The 19,685-nt window shown below is 42.7% G+C and overlaps 1 long non-coding RNA gene across 2 annotated transcripts; it reads left to right on the top strand.

The window, feature by feature from the left end:
- The first annotated feature begins 5,007 nt into the window (after positions 1 to 5,007).
- LOC140627571 (uncharacterized) lies at positions 5,008 to 9,232 on the top strand. 2 transcript variants are annotated; one of them, XR_012026246.1, is made up of 4 exons: positions 5,008 to 5,110; positions 7,265 to 7,344; positions 7,819 to 7,925; positions 9,116 to 9,232. It is a non-coding gene; the product is annotated as an uncharacterized lncRNA (long non-coding RNA). The 2 variants fall into 2 exon arrangements; XR_012026245.1 differs by having other exon boundaries at positions 7,819 to 8,020; positions 9,116 to 9,218.
- The last annotated feature ends 10,453 nt before the right edge of the window (positions 9,233 to 19,685 follow it).

Raw genomic sequence — 19,685 nt, 5'->3', positions numbered from 1 at the left:
TCATCTCCCTCTGAAGCACACACTTGTAGTCAGTATGTGACCCTGAATCCTTCCCTCCTCCAGGTATTGAAAACAGGCCAGGGCATCACCCAGTCACAGTATAGCCACAGCTGTTACCTCACTACAGCTTCACCATGGCCTTGTGTCTATATATCTCACTCACAGCTGACCCAGGAAGCATAAAGCACATTTCTCCTATCAGGTTTTTGGACAGTCTGAAAAAGGCTCACCTTTGGCCCATGTGCCACCTGGGCCTTGGCTTGGGGCTGGACCTTGATACCTGTTTCACTCCAGACTGGGCACAGTCACTAGTCCCCACTCTTGATTATCACCTCCAACAATGGTAAATGGGTGGACAAAAGTTCTCTTTTCCCTCTGCTATGGTGAGAGAGGGGAGGGACAGGAATGGCAGAAAAGGATGCCTTGTGGCTCCCCTCAGTGGTCCTAGCAACAACAGTATTACTTTCAGGTGTTAATTCTACTGAGAATTAGATGACCTCATTCTGGAATTTAAATAATGATGTGACAGTGGGATCGAGCAATTTTTAGTGACTGAATTATTTGTAAGGAGCAGATTTTACTGGTGCCATAAAACAAATAAAATGAAACAATATCTACAATTTTCACAATGATACAAACAGGGGCTTGGGAATACCTGACTGTTCTTGGTCAGAGTGCAATGCTGCCTGAGTATGAGGTTACTCGGAAGGCTTGCAGCACTGGGCAAATTGGATTTTTTTTCAATTTAGACTCCAAGCTTTCACACAGACAGGACCCCATCTCCCCAGCGTCCTGAAGAAACTTGATCCTACCAAGAGAACATAGCTCCTGCCAACAGACAAAACACCAAGGTCAGAGAGACAGCTGGGCAGTAGATAGTCTTTCCAAGAGATAACAGGAAATGACGAAGAGCCAATAAAAGAACTTACCTGAGGAGAAACATGAGACTGAGGTCAGATCCCACAGTTTATGCTGATTAAAGAGTATGAGACCTCAGTCCTTCTCAATAAATCTTTATTTCATACACATAAAGATCTGAGTTGTAGGAACAGCTCCCGATTAGATATTAAAAGTGGTTAACCCTAATTGGTGAGATCAAGGAAAAATTATATATTCTTTACACTTGGCTCTAAATTGACTCTACATCTTGTCTGTATGAGAAAGTAAGGGAGAGAGGGAAGAAGAAAGTGAGTGATGTGGCAATTCTGCTGCCACAGGAGATTTTTCTAACTCTCAAAGAATGCGTGCTTCTCTAAAGGTAACCCGTTTCATGATTGGATTGTTTGTTTCTTTGGTGTTGAGTTTAATAAGTTCTTTATAGATCTTGGAAACTAGCCCTTTATCTGATAGGTCATTTGCAAATATCTTCTCCCATTCTGTAGGTTGTCTTTTAGTTTTGTTGACTATATCCTTTGCTGTGCAGAAGCTTCTTATCTCGATGAAGTCCCAATAGTTCATTTTTGCTTTTGTTTCTTTTGCCTTCCTGGATGTATCTTGCGAGAAGTTACTGTGGCCGAGTTCAAAAAGGGTGTTGCCTGTGTTCTCCTCTAGGATTTTGATGGAATCTTGTCTCACATTTAGATATTTCATCCATTTTGAGTTTCTCTTTGTGTATGGTGCAAGAGAGTGGTCTAGTTTCATTCTTCTGCATGTGGATGTCCCATTTTCCCAGCACCATTTATTGAAGAGACTGTCTTTCTTCCAGTGGATAGTCTTTCCTCCTTTATCGAATATTAGTTGACCATAAAGTTCAGGGTCCACTTCTGGGTTCTCTATTCTGTTCCATTGATCTATGTGTCTGTTTTTGTGCCAGTACCACACTGTCTTGATGACTACAGCTTTGTAGTACAACCTGAAATCTGGCATTGTGATGCCCCCAAATATGGTTTTCTTTCTTAAAATTCCCCTGGCTATTCAGGGTCTTTTCTGATTCCACACAAATCTTAAAACAAACAATCCAATCATGAAATGGGCAAAAGATATGAAGAGAAATCTCACAGAGGAAGACATAGACATGGCCAACAAGCACATGAGAAAATGCTCTGCATCCTTTGCCATCAGGGAAATACAAATCAAAACCACAATGAGATACCACCTCACACCAGTGAGAACGGGGAAAATTAACAAGGCAGGAAACCACAAATGTTGGAGAGGATGTGGAGAAAAGGGAACCCTCTTACACTGTTGGTGGGGATGTGAACTGGTACAGCCACTCTGGAAAACTGTGTGGAGGTTCCTCAAAGAGTTAAAAATAGACCTGCCCTACGACCCAGCAATTGCACTGCTGGGGATTTACCCCAAAGATTCAGATGCAATGAAACGCCGGGACACCTGCACCCTGATGTTTCTAGCAGCAATGTCCACAATAGCCAAACTGTGGAAGGAGCCTCGGTGTCCATTGAAAGATGAATGGATAAAGAAGATGTGGTCTATGTATACAATGGAATATTACTCAACCATTAGAAACGACAAATACCCACCATTTGCTTCAACGTGGATGGAACTGGAGGGTATTATGCTGAATGAAGTAAGTCAATCGGAGAAGGACAAACATTGTATGTTCTCATTCATCTGGGGAATATAAATAATAGTGAAAGGGAATATAAGGGAAGAGAGAAGAAATGTGTGGGAAATATCAGAAAGGGAGACAGAACATAAAGACTCCTAACTCTGGGAAACGAACTAGGGGTGGTGGAACGGGAGGAGGGCGGGGGGTGGGGGTGAATGGGTGACGGGCACAGAGAGGGGCACTTGACGGGATGAGCACTGGGTTTTATTCTGTATGTTGGTAAATTGAACACCAATAAAAAATAAATTTATTATAAAAAAAATAAAGGTAACCCGCAGGGTCTAGGAATGAAAGACAGAAAGGGTTTTTGGTGGGGGGCGGGGGTGGAGATAGCGAAGGGCAGGGCAAACTCCTCTCTGTCTTATAGGTATCCACCTACGTTTGTTTGCCAAAAGCAGGAGCAGTGGGCTGCTGTTTTCCTCCTCACCTCCCCTCACCTCCCTCTTTTCCCGACAGTAAAGGACCAGACCACCTAGGTGATGGTGAAGCCTTTGGAGGTTCACCAGATGCATGAGATCTACAACCCTGAGGACTGCATTTTATTTGCTGTGTTACCCTTAGAGTACCATGTGTCTTTGGAGCCCTAGAACATGCTGGTTTTAGGAAAACAAAGCATATTTACAGTCTGAGAGGAGCAGGAGGCGAAATTTTCCAAAGCCTCCCTCTTCTTTTGGGATCATGCTGCACATACACAATGCTACATAACTAGCTGTTTTAAGTTAATAACAGTGTGAGCAGCACCAATATGACAGCAAACATTATGCGGTATTGGTTTTGATGGGTGGCCACATTTTTTCAAATGTGCTGCAGTTTACTTATACAGCAAGTCCATGAAAATTCTTTTATAAATTAAGGTGCTTTGGAAGTCTCATGTATCTAAATCTTTGTTCACAAACAAAAGAGTTTCTGTAACATAAAGTTTTAGAAATAGAAGTTCTGAGTTACAGGATGTATGCAAGGTTTAAAGCTTATATATTCAGATTTATCAATACTTTTCTTTACATTTTCTGGATTTCTCTCATGCCTAAAATGGCTTTGCACACTTTCAGAGCCTAAAAGCTTTCACACATCTCTGGAAAGACTAAAGATTCTCTTGAGGGTCCCTGGGACAGTTGCACTGAGGAGAAAATTTAAAGGGCCAATTGACGGGTGAAATACAGGGCTGGTAATAGTCCTAGACACACTGAAAGATTTGGGGAATGTAGAAGGGAAAGACAAGTCTTCCAGGACTGGGGAACAATGCCCTACTTCAGACAGAGCAGTCTTTGCTTGGTTCAGGAAGGCTGGATTCACAGCCTATGTGACACACATATCACTGTGCATACCCACAGGTATTATTACATGTACCTCCAAAACTTGGGATTGACTGGCAAAGGTGACTCTGCATAGGTGTTTAAGTGGCAACAGAAGATAGATACTATTTTTATTCCCTTTCGGATTCTCCAACAAGCTCTCTGCTGTCTCTCAGCAAGTATAAATGAATACGTGTGAATACATGAGCATGAGAGGGATCCAGCAAGACTCAGACAGGTCGTAGCAGTGAGATCTGCAGTCTCTGAGAAGAAAGTTCCTCCAGGTCGTCATCTTTCTCCTTAAAGGTCATGTGGCTGCCAAGGCTTTTGTAAGGTGGGCCCAGGAAAAGGGAGGACGGTGGACTGCAAAGAGACCTAGACAGTGTGTCTAGGACTGTTACCAGCCCTGTATTTCACCCGCCAATTGGCCCTTTAAATTTTCTCCTCAGTGCAGCTGTCCCAGGGGCCCTCAAGAGAATCTTTAGTCTCTCCAGAGATGTGTGAAAGCTTTCAGATGAAGTTGGGGTGAGTCTTGGGGACATTATTTGAGGTACCTGGGTTCCAGAGGGACCAGATCATTTTGACAAAGGGTAGATTCAGGAATCCTCCATGGGGTTCCAGATAAAGGGATAAGAAAGATTCGATGGTGAGCATGCGCAAGATGCATTGCACATGACCAGTACCAGCATTTTTCCTTCAGACATTGGTGTGGGGTGTGTGCAAAGCATTCCAGGTGCAGTGCTGTACAGATTGCATCTTGCTGTCTGGATCCTATCTCACTGTCTAAGACTCAATATGTAGGTCTCCAGAGCAGTCTACCCAGAAGTTTAAGGGCAAGTGTGCAGAGGGAGCCAGTGGGCATTGGATGGGTCAGGGCTGTGTAGTTGCCGGCCTCTGAAGAGTAAAGCCCTTGAGGACTTTGTTCTTTTGACAGGCATTGCGACTGCCATGGTGCTTCTCATGGTGAACAAGTGAGGATGGTGGGCTGTGGAGAGGAGGGAGATCACAGGAAGATGTGGCAAAGCTTGGAGAATAATTGGACGTGTTTGAGTCCCTAAGGCATCAGGACTGCAGAACTGGGAATTTTCAGTGTGCCCCTGGATGAGGGGAGGGGCAAGTAATACCCACGTGGCACAGGCTAAGGCAGTGCGCATGCCCAGGGCCGCGAGCCTCCTAACAGTCATTGGTGTGGGACGTGTGGGTCGTGTCCCTCGGTTTGGATTCCTTCTCGCTGTCTGAGACTCAATTGGTAGGTCTTCATTTCGTTTGAGTGTGAGGAGGGAGCCAATGGGCTTTGGTGGGTCAGGGCTGTGCAATACCTGGCCTCTGAGGAAAAAAGCCCTCCAGGTATTTTTTTTTTTCTTGCAGGCGTTTCGGCTGCTGTTCCTTGGTCCTGGTGCAAAATAAGTGAGGAAGGTGGGCTGTGGACAGTAGGAAGGGTCATAGGCAGATGGGACCACGTTTGGAGCATCATTATATGCATTTGGGTCCTGATGGTGCCAGAAACTGAAATAAGGCAGTTTTGGAAATTTTGAGTGTGCTCCTCGGTGAGGGGAGGGGGAGGTCACACCCACGAGGCACATGCTAAGGCATTGTGCATGTCCAGGGTTGTGAGCCTCCCAACAGTCGTTGGTATGGGACATGTGTACCGTATTCCGGGTACACACGTGGAGCTGTGTGGGTTGCGTCCCTCTGTCTGGGTTCTTTCTTGCTGTCTGAGACTCAGTTGGTAGGGCTGTAGATCATTATGTCTAGAAGTTTGAGTGTGAGGAGGGAGCCTGTGGGCTTTGGTGGGTCAGGGCCATGTAGTTCCCTGCCTCTGAGGAGGAAAGCCCTCCTTCCATGTCTTTTTTGTTCTCCTGGACTTTGCAGCTGCTATGGTTCTGGTCATGGTGGAAAATAAATGACGATGGTGGGCTGTGGTTGGGAGGGTTTCATAGGCAGATGGGGCAAAGATTGGGGTATCATTTGATGCATTTGGGTCCTGGAGGCACCAGGAACTGACATAGGGTAGTTTGGGGAATCTTCAGTGCTCCCCTGGATGGGGGGGGTGTCATACCCATGTGGCACATGCTAAGGCAATGTGCATGCCCAGGGCTGCGTGCCTTCCCAACAGCCGTTGGTGTGGGACCTTTGCAAGGTGTTCTGGTACTGGGTGCAGAGCTGTGAAGCTGTTTGCTTAAGAAAAGTGCCTCAGGTGTTATTGTTTCTTGTGCTGGAGGAGGAAGGTCTTTGAGGTAATTGCTTTTTTTAATTTTTAAAGATTTTATTTATTTATGAGAGAGGCAAAGACACAGGCAGAGGGAAAAGCAGGCTCCACGCAGGGAGCTCGATACGGGACTCGATCCCGGGACTCCAGGATCACACCCTGGGCTGAAGGCAGGCGCTAAACTGCTGAGCCACCCAGGGATCCCCGAGGTAATTGCTTTTTTTTCTACAGGTCTTGCAGCAGCCATGATTTTTGTCTTTGTTGGTGGGTTGAGACAAGGGAAGATAGAGGGCTGGTGAGGATTAGGGGTTCAAATTAAGATAGGCCGTATCTTCGAGGTGTTTTTGGTGTATCTGGGTCTTGGAGGCACTGTGAACTGCTTATAGAAGTCAGACTTGGAAACTTTTGCTGGGCCTCGGTGAGGGGTCATGGAAGCCCTTCTCATGGGGTAATTGCGGAATGTAGTGCACATGCTCATTGCCCAGCACTTTTCCCTTGGTGGTTGGTGTGCAGGCTTGTACAGCGTGTTGCTGGTACTGAGCTTAGCAGGTGAAATCTTACCATGTGGATTTTTTCTTGCTGAGACTATATCAGTAGGCCCACAGATTAGTGCCCAGGTTTGATTGTGAAGAGGGTGCTGCCTGTCTTTAGGTGGGTAGGGGCAGTGTGATTCCTGGCCTCTGGGGAGTAAGTTCCTTGAGGTCATCCTCCTCACAGATATGGCCACCAGATGGGGCTGGAAAGGGAAGATGATGGGCTGTGGAGGGGAGGATGCCAGATGAAGATGGGAGAGTCCAAGGAGTGCATTGGAGGCATCTGAGTCCTGGGGGCACCTGAAACTGCTGACAGAGCACAGGATTAAGAATGGTCAGTGGGGAGATGGACAGAGCTGTATATTACAAAATATCTCCATAGTGTGGAGTTCAGTTGTGAAACTAAATCTTTTTAGGAAAGCAGCTGTATGTCTTTTTTCAGGTACTTGAAAATCTCTTGTCTGCCAAATTACTGTGAATCATAGGTTTTGCAGACAGCCTAATTTGATGTAATTGGAAAATAGTTGTTATTAATTCAAGGTTTATTTAGGAAATCCCAACAAATGTAAAAAAGAACTTACAACCAGTCGTTAGCTATGAAAATAGTCTAGCATAATTACTGTTTTATTGCAGTCTTTAGTTAATGATTTTCAACTTTCAGTGCAAATATGAGTGCACAAGTAAGATCAAGATCTCGAAGAAGGGAGATGGAAGTCTTCTAAGCTGGATGAACCTGTGGCTGTGAGTGCTTTAATCTCTTACTTCTATTGGCAGAAATAATTTTTTATGAAAAGCCATCAAAAAAGTTGTTAAAGCAATATAGATATGTTGTTTAAAGGACTTCTTTGCTGAAAATGGTGAAAAATTAATCCCATGAAAGAGACATTGAGCAAAAAGACTTATATTCTATTGTTGCCTTGATATGTAAATTGATAGGAGCATGGGAATCATCTCTATGACATCCCTTTTTTACTTATTTTCTGAGATGTGTGTTATTTCTTTAATATTAAGTTTTCCACAATTATTGGTCCTTGCAGATAACTCCTTTCTTAGGGTGTGTTCTATATAGAAATAGTAATTTTATTGACTCTTTATAGAGAAGAGCATAGAAAAAATTCAGATTTGTGATTACCTCCATGTAGTATGTATATTTTTGTCTTCTGTCATTATAATATTAATGTCAATTCCCCTTATATGTACCTACCCTACCCCAAGGCTAAGCAATCAAGTAAAAAAAACATCAGAAGAAAAGGAACCAACAACCAAGAATCCAGATATTGAGCTTGGACAAGAGAAAGAAGGAGGAGCACATGTGGTTCAAGGTTGATGAGGAGATGGAGAAAATGTATTTCATTTATGTGGTTATATTAGTAACAGAAATAAAGGGTTTCCTGAAAATTGGCTGGAAACTTGTTTGGTAAGGGAAAGGTATAGTTTGCTGCTGACTGCAGTCCCTCTCTGATAAGTTTTCCTTATTTCAGCATTTTACCATCCCTTATTTTAAATTATTTGGCATGTTTGGAAAATATAACTCCTGCCAAAGCTCTATATTAGCAAATCAAGAGAAACAAATTAATTTTAAATAGAATTTACACTATTGCTAGTTAGACGTAGCCTTTTTTTGAATGCTGCTTTCTGGGCATCTTAATAGTATTGATTTTCTTTTAATTTGCCTAATCTGTTTCTCAAAAATCACTGTATCTTTTAGATGCCAAAAAAGAATATGGATCTATTTTGACTTCTCTAGGTTAGTTCATTGATTTTTTAAATTGTGAGCTAGGATGAGAAATGGTAATATTGTTCCCTCACATTTTAATATCATCTATGATGGTAGTGGCTTTATAACTAGTGTGATCTGTAATTTTTTTCCTTTGCCAACCATGTAATTTTTATCACCCAAACCAGAACACTTGAGAGATGTTGACTGCTTACATCAGGACAATAGGATGTAAATGGAGCAGAATGGCCACCATACTATAAACAGACCATATAAAGGTTGAACTAGATCAGTGAAATAATTTTGCATAAAAAGACAAACAAAATGGAATAATGTCCTTTGCCCTCTCATTAGTTAAAACAATTCCAAGTATGACATTATTATTTTAGCTAATATAGATAATTAGAAGACTATTTCAAGTGAACGAATTTGAATGACACTGGGTTTACTTGCTTGTTTTGCTTCTTGGAGTTTCTACTTGGTTGATTTTATCTGAAATCACTGGCAGTTTTTACTTGCTACTTAAAATTATCTTTAAATAGTCTCATGGAATTTAATCTCTTCTGGGTTTGAGAAATCTGTTTCTTCATACCTCCAAAAAGAATGATGCATTTAAAAAGTTAGTGCTTAAATGCCTGAAAATGTACATTAGCACAGAAGTCTATGCAGTCATTAGGCTTCTGGTTTTAGTTTCATCTTCTAAAACCAAAGCTGTAGTGTCCTTTGTGTACTTTTATTATTGTCTAAGTTAAGTTCTGCTAAGTGATGTACCCAACTGTTATGTTTATGTTTTAGGTGATGGACAGTCATAAGAAGAAAAGCTGAAGCCACACAACGTTTTGTTTGTTCTATTGATAATTTGGCTTAAATTTTCTCAATAAAGAATCTAAGTTTGCTCAGAAGTCATCATGCATATCTTCTTGTTAAATCTGTTCCTAGTAACCTGGTACTATTATAAATGATACCTTTAAAAAACTCCTTATGTTCTATTTAGAGCTGGTCTATTGAAGTGCTATTTATTTTTGCATAATGATTTTGTCTGGCAACTTTGCTAAACTTTTTTTAAAAGTGTCTCTCTACATCTTTTTGGATTTTCTACATACATAATCATACCATATGCAGATAATGACAGTATTGTTTCTTCCTTTTGAATCTTCCAACCTTGTAGTTCTTGTCCTTCCTTTATGACACTGGTCACATCTTTTTTTTTTTTTTTTGCCACATCCTTTTAAGCACAGTTTTAGATAGAAGCGATAGTAGACATCCTTGTATATTCCTGATCTTTCTTTCAACATGTCACTATGATGTATACTATAGATTTTTAAAAATTAGATGTCTTCTATTAGATTGAGGAAGTTCCTTTTTATTCCTAGTTTGTTAAGAGTATTTACCATGAATGTTGAATGTTATCACACACTTAATCTACATCTGTTGAGGTGATCTCTTTAAAGATTTTTAAAAATTTATTCATTTGAGAGAGAGAGAGAGAGAGAGAGCACAAGCAGGGGGGAGAGGGAGAAGGAGAAGTAGGTTCCCCACTGAGCAGGGAGCCCCATTTGGGGCTCCATCCCAGGATCTGGAGATCATGACCTGAGCCTAAGGCAGACGCTTAACCCTCTGAGCCACACAGGCATGCTTGTTGAGGTGATTTTAAGAGTTTTTTTTCCATTAATCTGTTAATGTGGATTCCTAGAATAAACTCAGTTTAAGTCATGGTATATTGTCCTTTTTATGTATTTTTGAATTCCCCTTTCCAGTGTTTTGTTCAAGATGTTTGCATCTTTGTTTGTGAGATTGGCCCATACTTTTTTTTTTATGTACTCTCCATCTTGTCCTTTGGTGTCAAGGCTCTGGCTTCAAAAATGAGGTGAAGTGTGTAATTATTTTGTTTTTTGGTAGATAGAGTTCATCTGACGTTGGAATTATTTCTTAAATGTTTGATAGAATTTGTTGGTGAAGCCATCTGGGCTTGGAGTTCATTTTTAGGAAAGTTTGAAATTAATGATTTAATATTTTTCTATTCTTTAGTCAGTTTGGGTTTTATTTTCATAGGGCTTTGGCCATGTTATCTAAATTTTTATTACAGAGTTGTCCATAATATCCTCTCATTATTCTCCTAATGTCTGCAGGATAATAAACACTTTTAAATTATAACATTCTTCCTAAATGGGGCTTTAGCTTCATCTCACTGTTTTGTTATTTAACTCAGAATATTTTATTTTCTTTAATAAATTTATTTTTTATGGTGTTCAATTTGTCAACGTACAGAATAACACCCAGTGCTCATCCTGTCAAGTGCCAACCTCAGTGCCTGCCACCCAGTCACCCCCACCCCCCACCCACCTCCCCTTCCACCACCCCTAGTTCTTTCCCAGAGTTAGGAGTCTTTCATGTTCTGTCTCCCTTTCTGATATTTCCCACTTATTTTTTCTCCTTTCTCCTTTATTCCCTTTCACTATTTTTTATATTCCCCAAATGAATGAGACCCTATAATGTTTGTCCTTCTCCGATTGACTTATTTCACTCACCATAATATACTCCAGTTCCATCCACATCGAAGCAAATGGTGGTATTTGTTGCTTCTAATGGCTGAGTAATATTCCATTATATACATAGACCACATCTTCTTTATCCATGCATCTGTCGATGGACACTGAGGCTTCTTCTGGTTTGGCTATTGTGGACATTGCTGCTATAAACATTGGGGTGCAGGTGTCCCGGTGTTTCACTGCCTCTGTATCTTTCGGGTAAATCCCCAACAGTGCAATTGCTGGGTCGTAGAGCAGATCTATTTTTAACTCTTTTGAGGAAGCTCCACACAGTTTTCCAGAGTGGCTGCACCAGTTCACACTCCCACCAACAGTGCAAGAGGGTTCCCCTTTCTCCACATCCTCTCCAACATTTGTGGTTTCCTGCCTTGTTAATTTTCCCGATTCTCACTGGTGTGAGGTGGTATCTCATTGTGGTTTTGATTTGTATTTCCCTGATGGCAAGTGATGCGGAGCATTTTCCCGTGTGCTTGTTAGCCATGTCTATGTCTCCCTCTGTGAGATTTCTGTTCATGTTTTCTGCCCATTTCATAATTAGATTGTTTCTTTGCTGTTGAGTTTAATAAGTTCTTTATAGATCTTGGAAACTAGCCCTTTATCTGATAGGTCATTTGCAAATATCTTCTCCCATTCTGTAGGTTGTCTTTTAGTTTTGTTGACTGTATCCTTTGCTGTGCAAAAGCTTCTTATCTTGATGAAGTCTCAATAGTTCATTTTTGCTTTTGTTTCTTTTGCCTTCCTGGATGTATCTTGCAAGAAGTTACTGTGGCCGAGTTCAAAAAGGGTGTTGCCTGTGTTCTCCTCTAGGATTTTGATGGATTCTTGTCTCACATTTAGATATTTCATCCATTTTGAGTTTCTCTTTGTGTATGGTGCAAGAGAGTGGTCTAGTTTCATTCTTCTGCATGTGGATCCCATTTTCCCAGCACCATTTATTTAAGAGACTGTCTTTCTTCCAGTGGATAGTCTTTCCTCCTTTGTCGAATATTAGTTCACCATAAAGTTGAGGGTCCACTTTTGGGTTCTCTATTCTGTTCCATTGATCTATGTGTCTGTTTTTGTGCCAGTACCATACTGTCTTGATGACCACAGCTTTGTAGTACAACCTGAAATCTGGCATTGTGATGCCCCCAAATATGGTTTTCTTTTTTAAAATTCCCCTGGCTATTCGAGGTCTTTTCTGATTCTACACAAATCTTAAAATAATTGGTTCCAACTCAGTGAAGAAAGTCCATGGTATTTTGATAGGGATTGCATTAAATGTATAAATTGCCCTGGGTAACATTGACAATTTCACAATATTAATTCCTCCAATCCATGAGCATGGAATATTTTTCCATCTTTTTGTGTCTTCCTCAATTTCTTTCAGAAGTGTTCTATAGTTTTTAGGGTATAGATCCTTTACCTCTTTGGTTAGATTTATTACTAGGTATCTTTTGCTTTTGGGTGCGATTGTGAATGGGATTGACTCCTTAATTTCTCTTTCTTCAGTCTCATTGTTAGTGTATAGAAATGCCACTGACTTCTGGGCATTGATTTTGTATCCTGCCACACTGCCAAATTGCTGTATGAGTTCAAGCAATCTTGGGGTGGAGGCTTTTGGATTTTCTATGTAGAGTATCATGTCATCGGCGAAGAGGGAGAGTTTGACTTCTTCTTTGCCAATTCGAATGCCTTTAATGTCTTTTTGTTGTCTGATTGCTGAGGCTAGGACTTCCAGTACTATGTTGAATAGCAATAGTGAGTGTTGAATAGAACTGTCTTGTTCCTGATCTTAGGGGAAAGGCTCCCAGTGCTTCCCCATTGAGAATTATATTTGCTGTGGGCTTTTCATAGATGGCTTTTAAGATGTCGAGGAATGTTCCCTCTATCCCTACACTCTGTAGAGTTTTGATCAGGAATGGATGCTGTATTTTGTCAAATGCTTTCTCTGCATCCAATGAGAGGATCATATGGTTCTTGGTTTTTCTCTTGCTGATATGATGAATCACATTGATTGTTTTACGAGTGTTGAACCAGCCTTGTGTCCCAGTAATAAATCGTACTTGGTCATGGTGAATAATCTTCTTAATGTACTGTTGGATCCTATTGGCTAGTATCTTGTTGATAATTTTTGCATCCATGTTCATCAGGGATACTGGTCTATAATTCTCCTTTTTGGTGGGGTCTTTGTCTGGTTTTGGAATTAAGGTGATGCTGGCCTCATAGAACAAAATTGGAAGTACTCCATCTCTTTCTATCTTTCCAAACAGCTTTAGGAGAATAGGTATGGTTTCTTCTTTAAACGTTTGATAGAATTCCCCTGGGAAGTCATCTGGCCCTGGACTTTTGTGCCTTGGGAGGTTTTTGATGACTGCTTCAATGTCCTCCCTGGTTATTGGCCTGTTCAGGTTGTCTATTTCTTCCTGATCCAGTTTTGGTAGTTTGTGGCTTTCCAGAAATGCGTCCTTTTCTTCTAGATTGCCTAATTTATTGGCGTATAGCTGTTCATAATATGTTTTTAAAATTGTTTGAATTTCCTTGGTGTTGGTAGTGATCTCCCCTTTTTCGTTCATGATTTTATTAATTTGAGTCTTCTCTCTCTTCTTTTTAATAAGGCTGGCTAATGGTTTATCTATCTTATTAATTCTTTCAAAGAACCAACTCCTGGTTTTGTTGATCTATTCCACAGTTCTTCTGGTCTCTATATCATTGAGGTCTGCTCAAATCTTTATTAACTCTCTTCTTCTGCTGGGTGTAGGATATATTTGCTGTTTTTTCTCCAGCTTCTTTAGGTGTAAGGTTAGCTTTTGTATTTGAGTTCTTTCCAGTTTTTGGATGGATGCTTATATTGTGATGTATTTCCCCCTCGGGACTGCTTTTGCTGCATCCCAAAGATTTTGAATGGTTGTATCTTCATTGTCATTAGTTTCAATGAATCTTTTTAATTCTTCCTTAATTTCCTGGTTGACCCTTTCATCTTTTAGCAGGATGGTCCTTAACCTCCACGTGTTTGAAGTCCTTTCAAACTTCTTGTTGTGATTTAGTTCTAATTTCAAGGCATTATGGTCTGAGAATACGCAGGGGACGATCCCAATCTTTTGGTATTGGTTCAGACCTGATTTGTGACCCAGTATGTGGTCTATTCTGGAGAAAGTTCCATGTGCACTTGAGAAGAATGTGTATTCAGTTGAGTTTGGATGTAAAGTTCTGTAGATATCCGTGAAATCCCTCTGGTCCAGTGTATCATTTAAAGCTCTTGTTTCTTTGGAGATATTGTGCTTAGAAGGCCTATTGAGTGTAGAAAGTGCTAGATTGAAGTCACCAAGTATAAGTGTATTATTATCTAAGTATGTCTTAACTTTGGTTATTAATTGATTGATATATTTGGCAGCTCCCACATTCGGGGCATATATATTGATGATTGTTAAGTCCTCTTGTTGGATAGATCCTTTAAGTATGATATAGTGTCCCTCAGAATATTTTCTAATTTTCATTGATTTCTTTGAGCTATGGACTACTTCTAGGTGTATTCCTTAACTTTTAAACATTTAAACATTTTCTGTCTTCTGTTATGCAGCACAAATAACTGATAAAGCTGTTTGTAAGAGACACAGCTAAAACATAAGAATTCAGAAAGTTTGAAAGTAAAAGGGTGGGCGAAAGATACTCTGCACAAAATAAAATATGCTTTCAGGTAAATAAGAATTACCAGAGAATAAGGGCTATTTTGTGTAGAAAAATTCAATTCATCAGGAATATTTTAACAATTTTATATGTGATCCTAATAGCATGGCTTCAAGAGCTGCTCTTCTTCCAGCTGTTCTAGGCTTCCTTTTTAAAGCCTTTCTCTTTGAAATTTTTTCAGGCATCAGTCTCCAGGGGATACACTTCAAGTTCTAAAAACTTGGTCATCATTCTCCATTCTCACTGCAGCACTAGATTGGGTCTCTGATTTTCTTTTTCAAGAAAGATTTTATTTATTCATGAGAGACAGAGAGGCAGAGGCAAAGGGAGAAGCAGACTCTCTGCTCTGATATGGGACTCGATCTCAGGACCCTGGGATCACGACCTGAGCCAAAGACAGACACTCAGCCACTTAGCCACCCAGGCATGCAGGGTCTCTGATTTTTAATAGCTCAGTGCATACAGCCAGTGAGATGCCAGTCGTCCTTTCTTCAACATATTACAGATGTCTTTTTTTTCCCCTGGGTCTAACAAAGTGTGATGCCAATTTTAATTTTATAATTTTACAATGCCAACTTTAGTTATTTATCAACAATTAAAAAGGAAACGGGATACCTGGGTAGCTCAGTGGTTAAGCACCTGCCTTCAGCTCAGGGTGTGATCCTGAAGTCCCAGGATCGAGTCCCGGGATTGAGTCCCACATCGGGCTCCCCGCATGGAGCCTGCTTCTCCAGCTGCCTGTGTCTCTGCCTCTCTCTCTCTCTCTCTGTCTGTCTCTTATAAATAAATAAAAATCTTTAAAAAAAAACAATAAAAAATAAAGATTAGGTCTTAAGGAAGTGCACATCCCCAGTCCCCCAGCCCCACGTACACAATTTATTTTGTGTGAGCCTCGATCAAACATGCAAATGTGAAGTTTAAGGTACCACATTGCTTTTCCCATGGAGCTCCTTAAAGCTTCCCTAGCATCACTCTGCCTTTTTAGGTTAACCTTGAATGCAACACAAGCCATACAGATTGCTGGGATACAAATTCTGGCCTCCCAACACTGGAAGCCTCGTGAATTTTATTCATCATGAAACTTTTATCATCATCATAACACTTTTTGTTATGATTTTGGAGCCCAAGAAGTCCCAGTCTCTGTTTCCAGTCATGTCAATACTTTCATCAACCTCATCATAATTGTGTTTATCTGTATGTATCTGATGTTAATGACCTGCCACCTTCTTCTGGAATTCCTTCTGCCTCTGGAGTGACCAGGCCAGCTCCTCACCCTTGTTAGAAGTGCAAACTCTTCTCTCTGTAGTGTTCCAGCTGTTCTCTCTTTAAATCTCAGGTCGAATTCATAGGTTTTCAGGATGATTTGAAAGTTATCTAGGTAAGTTGGTGGGGACAGGTGACTTGGGGACCCTACTCCTCTTATAGATGTCTTTTAATGGCTTTCTTAGATCTCCATTCAATTGATTTTAAATGAGGTGGGTAACATAACCTCCCCTCCAACTCAGAGCAGGGATGATTTAATTCATAGAAGCCTCCACTAAGTTTTTTAAGTAGGCACCACTCCCAGTGTGGAGCCCATCTCAGGGCTTGAACTTAAGACTTGAGAACAAGAGTTGGACACTTAATTGACTGAGCCACCCAGGTGCCCCAGAAAAGTATTTTTAAAGAGAAGCTCGTGGTCACTTACTTGGCAGCCCTCTTGTGTGTAGGGGTACCCACAACCCCCTACTAGGAGAAACAGCAACTCTTATTTGCTTCTCTTCCTTGGCAGAGTTACAAACAGGCCTGACAAACAGATAATGGAGACATTCTGCCAGGGTCACATTAAGATCGTTAGAGGCTCTGAACCTTGAAAAGATTATGGAGTGCCCTCCTTCCCATTTGCCATATGTATTTCACAATAAAAATTGAAAGTAAAATAGGGTACCTGGGTGGATCAGTCAGTTAAGCATCCGACTCGGTTTATGGCTCTGGTCATGATCTCAGGGTTGTGGGATCGAGCCCCGGGTCAGGTTCTGTGCTCAGTGAGAAGTCTGTTTAGGATTCTCTCTACCTCTCCCCTATGTGTATTCTCTCCCTCTCTCCTCTCCTCCTCTAAAGTAAAAATTAATGGTAAAAATTTTATATTTTTCCTGTCATGTTGATTTTGCTGCTTCTTTGAACATCAAATTCAAGTATATAAAAATGTTTCTAACGATCTCTTCCTCATTGCTAGGGGTCCCTTCCCTGCTGGTGACCTAAGTTAGCACTTGCTTTAGTTGGCCATTAAGATGCCCTGACACTAATTCCAGTCCTTCCTTCAGACACTTACCCTTCCTGGTCCATCACCTGGTCCTGGATTGCTATAGCTGCAAGGAAATCTAGTACAACCAGGACACCATATACAATTTCCATGTCTGTCTTCTGGGGGCAGGAGAGAGGTGCCAGCTGGATGGGAAAGGCCCTCTAAACTAAGTACCTCATGACCGCAGGGAACCAATTTGTTTCATTGCAGGCCACCAGGGCAGGGGTTTATTGGAAGGATGCTGGGGTGCTCCAAGGAATAGAAGCAAAAATTGGCTTAGGAAAGGGAGGCACCAGGGTGGCTCTGCTCCTTCTACTATCATCTCTGGTGTCTAGAACAAAACCCCAGAGCATGGAGAATATGGCACTCCCTGTCTGTCTACTTTACCTGAGGGGGCTTAACTCTCCCTGTACTACACCTGGGAGAAGCAGCACAGAGGCAACCTGATGGGAACCAGGCATCCTGTCCTCTTTAAGGGCTCCTAATTCTTGACAACCAACTCCTATGCTAACCCCCCAGGAGGCCGAGGCACCGCCTCCTCCCTGGAGGAAGGGGCCAGGCTGAGGGGCGATGTCCAGTGCTGACCAAGGAGGACTCCGCGGGGGGCATACTCAGGCAGCACAGCCCCACAAGTCAGGCAGTGTCCCCTGGGCCAAGGCCAGCCATCACAGGACTCTTCGTAGAACACACTCCCCCTTGATCTTCGAACTCTGGCTATCCACCTCCTCTGAGCTCCGTGCTGACTCCCTGGGACCAGCACCTGTGGCTACTTTCCGCTGCCAGCACTCTCCGTGCGGAGCTCCCCGAGGCCCTCAGACCCGGGCCGCCCCCTCCCCCTGCTGGCAGCGCCACTACGGAAGCTACTTCCCGCCCCCCACTCCCCACTCCCACCTGCTGCCGACGGGGGGATCTGCCAGACTTGAGGGTCTTGGGGCAGTGTCCTCCCCTTTCTCAGCCGTAGGGGAGGTGCCAGCAGTAGGCATGGCCACGTTGTGCCTCGTCCCTCCCGCTGCCCCCCCCCCCGTCCCCCCCACCCCCCCACCCCCGGGGCAGCTCAGCGTCTGCGGGGCCAGCTGGCCGACTGCCAAATCCTCATCCCACCCGCGGCCTTGGGGGCCGGAGCAGGAGGTGAGGAACAGGCACAGATTGTGCAGAGCACCGATAAGATGGGCAAAGGGACGTGCCTCTTCAGCTGCAGCAGCCCTGGGAGCTCTGCCCCCCCCTCCCGGGGGGGCTGTGGGGTCCAGGTCTGTCCCCGGAATGGACATGGGGCTTCATCCTTGTCGGAAAGGGCAGAACCTGGGGTGGGAGGGGAGCCTGGGACGGGGCTGGGGGCGGGCTCAGCTGCGGAGGTGATGGCCTATCACGGTTTCTGACTGCTCCTCAGGACCTGGCCTCCGCGGGGACATCACACAAACCCCAGGGACGCTTCTGGACTTGGCTATTCCTCCGCCCGTGGCCCCGCAGCGCTGGGGGAAGCTGCTTGAGTGAAGGGAGGGACAGGGGAGGAAGGTCAGGGTTGTACAAGGGGTTGCAAAGCCTATACTCCGGCAATACTGTATGGGGTACAAGGTAATCTCTCCCCAAAAGCCCTTGCTGAAGTGCAGTGGACAGTGCTCTAGAAGAGAATAAAAAGAACTAATTTGGCTCTTGATTCTACTACTTTTTTTAAAAAAAGATTTTATTCATTTATTCATGAGAAACACACACACACACACACACACACAGAGAGAGAGAGAGAGAGAGAGAGAGAAATACACAGGGAGAGGGAGAAGCAGGTTCCTTGCAAGGATCCAGATGCGGGACTCAATCCCAGGACCCTGGGATCACAGCCTGAGCCAAAGGCAGATGCTCAATCACTGAGCCACCCACATGCCACCACCACCCTGCTTTTTAAAGATTTTATTTATTTCTACTTCTTAAAAGCTATGTGTCTACTTTTAACATGTAGTCCATCCTGTTTGAGTCTCGGCCTTGTTGCTCATAAAATGGAGATAATTCCTACTTTACAGGGATTTCACACAGGCTAAATGAGATTTTTAAAAAATGCAGTGTGCAAAGGGAAGAACTAGGTCTGTTCTAAAGGCACTGTGAATGTTGGTTGTATCCAAATCTGAATTTTCTCTAGGAACGGGCTAGAGGCCAGAATACACCAGAGGTATGGGTGGACCCTGCCTGAGAACCACCCACAGACTGACTTCACCCTGTGTCACATCTCCCCTTTCCCTGTAGCTTATTAACAACCTTCCTCCCCAGTGCTTACTGTCACTTGGGGCTCCAGTGTGGCCAGCTTGCTCTCTAGATGCCACTGCCACACCCAAGGCCCATAAATGAGGCCCTCGGGCAAAATCAGTCCCAGTCTGCATCTGATGGCCAAGATGGAATGCCAAACAGAGATGCATGCTGTAAAATTGTGTGGAATATGATGCTGTGTGTGTGTGTGTGTGTAGAATATATGTATAAAATATGCTTGCATATTCATTTTATATGAATATCAAAGAGCAGCCAGTTTTCATTTCTATGAAAATTTATGAACAAGTACCCAGGTAACTGACAGTGGTTAATCCCTAGGCAGTGGAACTGGGATCATGGGCAGGGAGGAGAGAGGACTTGTAAAATTTTTACCCATCATTACTATGTGAGTAGTTTTACCATGAGCATGTGTTACTTTTAGAATGAAGAAAACTTTAAATCAAAAGATAGAGATGAGAGGGGTTTGGCAGCCTCAGAGGGTAGAGTGTGCAACTCTTGATCTCAGGGTCATAAGTTCAAGTCCCATGTTTGGTGCGGAGCCTATTTAAACATAAAATGTTATAAAAAGAAGATATAGATGATAAAATGATGTATGGATACAGATGATAGGAAA

The sequence above is a fragment of the Canis lupus genome, chromosome X (genome assembly GCF_048164855.1).
Source record: "Canis lupus baileyi chromosome X, mCanLup2.hap1, whole genome shotgun sequence".
Taxonomy (NCBI): Eukaryota; Metazoa; Chordata; class Mammalia; order Carnivora; family Canidae; genus Canis; species Canis lupus.
The sequence above is the reverse complement of the archived record's forward strand: the minus strand, read 5'-3'. Positions and strand labels throughout refer to the sequence as shown.